Source organism: Patiria miniata, unplaced genomic scaffold, assembly GCF_015706575.1.
Source record: "Patiria miniata isolate m_02_andy unplaced genomic scaffold, ASM1570657v1 HiC_scaffold_24, whole genome shotgun sequence".
In the NCBI taxonomy this organism is placed as follows: Eukaryota; Metazoa; Echinodermata; class Asteroidea; order Valvatida; family Asterinidae; genus Patiria; species Patiria miniata.
In genome coordinates this window covers 23,057,246-23,062,852 of record NW_024037063.1, presented here as the reverse complement: position 1 = coordinate 23,062,852, position 5,607 = coordinate 23,057,246, and the positions used below count along the sequence as shown (strand labels likewise).

Genomic DNA, 5,607 nt, shown 5'->3' with positions numbered 1-5,607 from the left:
CGTCCCCACTCTCCCCTCAGTGGAGTGGCGGGCGCGCGCAAGTAAGTTGAGGACACCCTCTTCGGGGGGCGTACCGGACCGAGGCAGTAAGTAGGACGCTAGGCCTACGGGCTAAGGGGTCTGAACCTGTCACGTGCAATGGGCCCAATGATACTGAAAGCGTGGTGGTGCGAATGAAAGGGTGTACCATCGGCGCGGTACAGACCTGAGCAACGGCCTGGAAACAGGATGCTTGTCTTAAAGGTGCGGGTAGTCTTGTCCCTTTTTAGGGGCATGGCCCTGTTATCATATTTGGTGAGCAAACGCTGCTACGTCCTCTAATCACCCCCCGATGGGGGACGGGGGTTGAGGGGCGGCATGCATAGAAGTTAGGGCACCCCTTGGGGTGGACCGGACAGTGGCATTGGTACGCCCTTGTCACAGCGATGGGCCCGATGATACTGAAAGCATGTTGGGGCTGGTATCCTGGGACCTTCACGTGGTGGCCCTGTTTTGACTAACCTGACCAGGATATTCATCATGCTGTGGATGGAATGAAGATGGCATCAGTGTGTTAAAGGTGAGCATCAAAGAGGCATATGACTTGAGATGTTTAAGACTTTTGCTTGAACAAAAACTTTTTGACAAAAATTTGGACCTTCATTTTTAATGGACAATCATCTCTTTCCTGATCGAACCAGTTTTATAAAGATCAGCATTTGTAAGTCAATATTAAAGTTTTGTTTCTTGTCCATGAAGCTTGAGTAAGGTAAAAAAAAAAGTCCTTAGTTAAATGGAAAAAGGAAATTCAAAATTGTTGAAAATTATATTACTTTGCAAATATCTAGGTCTGAGCTTTATCCCTTCAAATATTTGCTTGACATCTGACACTTAAATGTCTGTGGTTCTTTTCTTCCATTTGATTTCTCACTTATAGCCCAAATGTGATCTGATGAGAAACACACTGGAAACAGCAGTAATTTTAGGCTTGATGAGGTAATTGATTTTGCATTTTGTACTTTTGTAAAGAACTTACTGTAACCTATTTCCAAGGAAAGTGACTTTTGGACAAAATTTCCCCACATTGCATAGCCTCTTCTATCACAATTACTGTCTCTGGAAGTCCTGAAATGTTCTGCCTAATCCTTAAAATAAATTTCAAAACCACTTATTACTGTGGAAGGATTTTGTAGTATTGAATACAGTCAAGCCGAAGAGCGACTTTGTGCATATTAATTAACGTGACAGTTAATTATATGAATGATAGCCTGCAACTTGACAAAGGGAATGATGTCACGCTTTGTTATTATGCACTTTGAGATCCACCAACCTCCCACAGACAACATATAAACAATTCATGAATGACATCATTAATCTTAAATCTAAAACTTCACCGACACCATGAAACATGAGCGTCGCGAGGGGGGGGGGGGTGGGGGCAAGCAAAAAAAGAAGAAAAATAGGGAAAGAAAGATGCGCGAAATCATATTGTTGTTAATTTAATGGGGTGGGGGGGGGGGCAAATGTCCCTGCCTCCCTCAAAAAAAAATGATCCATTGGGAAAATGCTGGAAAATATAGGGATTTTAAGGGGAAAATGTGCTTTGCCCCCATCTAGAAAAAAAATCCTGGCGACGCCCATGCCACGAAGCAACACCCAAGTCCTCTTTAGGCCTAGTGTTGGTTTAAAACTGCAAAATGACAAATGTTGGTTTCACAGAGTAACACTCAAGTGTACGAGCGCACATTGGACACTGGTCGGAACGTTTCCTTTTCACACTGTTACGGAAATACTATTTTGGATGAAAGCTTTTTAAAACGTTTGACAGTCAAATGTAATTAATACCTTGTAGGATTACAGCAAATTTTATAAAAGCCTTCCAACTGGTGAAATAAAGATGAGTGTTACTTCATGAAAACGAAAATGACCGATTCACATTGGACACTGGTCGGAACGTTTCCTTTTCACACTGTTACGGAAATACTATTTTGGATGAAAGCTTTTTAAAACGTTTGACAGTCAAATGTAATTAATACCTTGTAGGATTACAGCAAATTTTATAAAAGCCTTCCAACTGGTGAAATAAAGATGAGTGTTACTTCATGAAAACGAAAATGACCGATTCAGTGCACAGTGTACATGACTGGTAATTACTTAGTGAAAAAGAAAATCGCTCGGTTCTGTAAAATACGCGTGCGTAGCAAGCATTCAAGTCCACTTGGGTGTTACTGTGTGGTGTCACTGACGAAATATCAGCTTTTGTCAATTTCCACCCAACATTAACATGATGACAAACATTTTCCAATTTGTCTAATTTTCAGGTTGTACACTTCTGGAACTGTTCATCGCTGTATCACGAGGGTGCACAGGGACCAAGCATCCTTGCTCTACCGCAAACTTCCTGTGACAGCATTCAGCCTCGATCGTCAGCTAGTTCTACTACGTACGCAAATATTGTGATCTCTCATATCACCCTCCTTGGCTCAAAGGGGTCAGTATAAGTGAATTGACAGAAAGACCTTTCTTTTGGTACATCAAGCCACTTTTTGCCAATCAAATTTGAATCAAATTTTATAGAAGAAACAGTTCTAGTGAATACGTACAATGTACAAATATATTAGAAAGAATTAACCTCCTGACCAAAAGTACCACATCCTTAAAAAAAGCATAGAGGTGCCTTTACAGTCAGGGGTGTGTTCTAGACCAAACTCAGCTGGTTCAGATTGTTATGGCTATGAGCCCGTGTCTGATGAAATTCTATTCTGACAACACTATTTTTTTCCTTTCTTGGGTCTTCTTCTGCAGGTGGACCACACAGCTGGTTAGCTATGACCTCAGCATCAGTTGGACTTGTACATAGCTTCGCAGATAAAATGACCCAAATTATGGGGCTTCAGCCGCCCCTCTTCACTCGCTTATTTTATAGCCACAGTATCCAGGAAGTTGTATCTCAGCCACAGACCAATGTAGAGATGTTTCTGGAGTTGCTGCTTATTGTGATAGTTCTGGACAGCATCAGACACTATAGATGGAACTGATCATTTGAAGGAGGGGGGGGGGGGGGGGGCAATAATTAGGCCAAATAGCCCTCTCCACCTTTACCACTGCAACTTGAAGATGTACCTTTATACGAGGATTCGTAGCCACGAAGGAACTGGATTGGTGCAAATTAAACTCGATTGAACTGAACTGAACTTAAAACCAGGTTAATGGCTCACAATTTGACTTGACGGAACTACTTCAAGTTTTCCATACTTCTGAACTGTTGCCGATATCGGTGTCTTTGTTCGTCTTGACAAATCTGGGCATGTGATCGCTGTACGCAAACGGGATCCGGGACGCTCTTCTACGGAAAAACCATTGTGCGTGCTGAAACTTTTTGTTGATTCAAGACTTATGGAATTTTTCATCATCAGAACTTTTGTGAGTGGTGGTGGGAAATATTGAGACTGCTGAGTTTTTGTTCAAATTTATTTTTCAAAGTTAAAATATCTTGTATATTTGCTACTTGGGCATCCTTTTTTGTTGAATGGTTCTCATTTCTGAGCGACCCCATTATGGGGCACCAACCTTTTTAATGTTTATAGCAACCTATTCAACCCCAGGGTGTCTTGCACAAAAAAAACCTCAAAGCGTCTTTGTTTTCACAACTAAAAAACAAAGTCATCATTTTTTTTATACATAATTAGAGAGTATATCCATTAGCTTTTCGACAATGAAGAAATCTTTCCAATTGGGTAAATGTTTATTGAGTTATGGCCAAATCAAAATAAGTACCAATTTTTACCCCTCAGCCGAGAGGCTCGAGGGGTATTGTCATCGCCTAGGGCGTCCGTCCGGCCGGATGTGTGTGTGTCTGTCCGTCCGTCCGTCCGTCCGGGCAGCTTAGTTTCCGGATGATAACTTGAGTTAGAAATGTTGTTTGGGGTTGTAACTTCGGTAGGGGGTTGCCCTTGGGAGTAGGCAAGTTGGGATTGGTTTTGAGGTCAAAAGGTCAAAGGTCAAGGTCACCGTGGTGAGTTAAATGTAAATGGTTTCCGGATGATAACTTGAGTTAGAAATGAGATTTTGGTGTCTAACTTTGGAAGAGGGTTGCCCTTGGGAGAAGGCAAGTTGGGATTGGTTTTGGGGTCAAAAGGTCAAAGGTCAAGGTCAGCATGGTGAGATAAAGGTAAATGGTTTCCGGATGATAACTTGAGTTAGAAATGAGATTTTGGTGTCTAACTTTGATAGGGGGTTGCCCTTGGGAGTAGGCAAGTTGGGATTGGTTTTGGGGTCAAAAGGTCAAAGGTCAAGATCACCGTGGTGAGTTAAATGTAAATGGTTTCAGGATGATAACTTGAGTTAGAAATGAGATTTTGGTGTCTAACTTTGGTAGAGGGTTGCCCTTGGGAGTAGGCAAGTTGGGATTGGTTTTGGGGTCAAAAGGTCAAAGGTCAAGGTCCCCAATGTGAGTTAAAGGTAAATGGTTTCCGGATGATAACTTGAGTTAGAAATGCGATTTTGGTGTCTAACTTTGGAAGAGGGTTCCCCTGAGTTAGAAATGAAATGTTGGTGTCTAACTTCGGTAGGGGGTTTCCCATTGGTACAGGCATGTTGGGACTGGTTCTGGGGTCAAAGGCCAAAGGTCAAGTTCACCACGTTGAGTTAAAGGTTAATGGTTTCCGGATGATAACTTGACTCTGGCTGAGGGGTTTGAACAGCAACGCTGTTATTTTTTAATATGTCTACGTTATTGTAAGTAATGGATTGGGGTTGAGCGTAGTTTTGCTTTCTTTAACCCTAACCTAACTCAACCCATCAAAGCCCAACAGCAGGTTTAGTTGAAATCTGTTGGGATAGGTACAGTACCCCTAAACTGATGGTCTTTTACATTGGGTTTGGCATACCTCCAGAAACTAAGTCCAACAGTGTGTGTGTATGATTTCCCATGTGGGTGTTGGAATTAGCCTGGATGGGTATGGTTCCTAGTAAATTATGCTAGGGAGTTAGGATTAATGTTTTTAATCTCTATTTTGTTGAGTGGTCAGGCACAACCCGACTACTCTCTGTTATTGTTCTGATAAATCTTTCTCTTTTTTTCGGGACAATACTTCTCCGCGGCTTTTCTCTTAAACGGTTCATGATATGAACTTGTAACTTTCAACATATATCGACCCTGATCCGTAGTGGTGCATATTACTCTGACGTCATGATGCCGTCATCGGATGTCAAATTACAAGTGATTTTAGCTGAAAAAGTGACAAATTACTTTTACCTATAACTCTTGAACAAAATCATCAATAGTGTTTGTAATTATCAGATAGAACATGAATTGATAGACATTTTTTGTCCTGTACGTGAACTTGCTTGACCTTTATTTCCGGGTCAACCGGAAGGTAAAAGTTCAGTGAATTCAAAATGTAGACTTTAGCCTGAAATCAAAACAAAGCAAAATTCCTTCCAAACGGTTTACAGTATGATCCAGAAACCTTGTGTGAATTTGTACCATGTTACGAAGATGTTATAAATGTTGTTAAGTCATCATGACGTCATTAGGTATCAAATTACAAGCAATTTTAGGGTAAATTCTTACATAATAGTTTGTGCTATATCTTTCGAACTAAATAGAGTATCATGTTCTTTTTT

General features: G+C 41.2%; 1 long non-coding RNA gene across 1 annotated transcript; it reads left to right on the top strand.

Annotated features, from left to right (window-relative positions):
- Positions 1-257: 257 nt before the first annotated feature.
- On the top strand, positions 258-3,764 carry LOC119732493. Its single transcript, XR_005271557.1, has 4 exons — positions 258-559; positions 917-975; positions 2,301-2,470; positions 2,785-3,764. It is a non-coding gene; the product is annotated as an uncharacterized LOC119732493 (long non-coding RNA).
- The last annotated feature ends 1,843 nt before the right edge of the window (positions 3,765-5,607 follow it).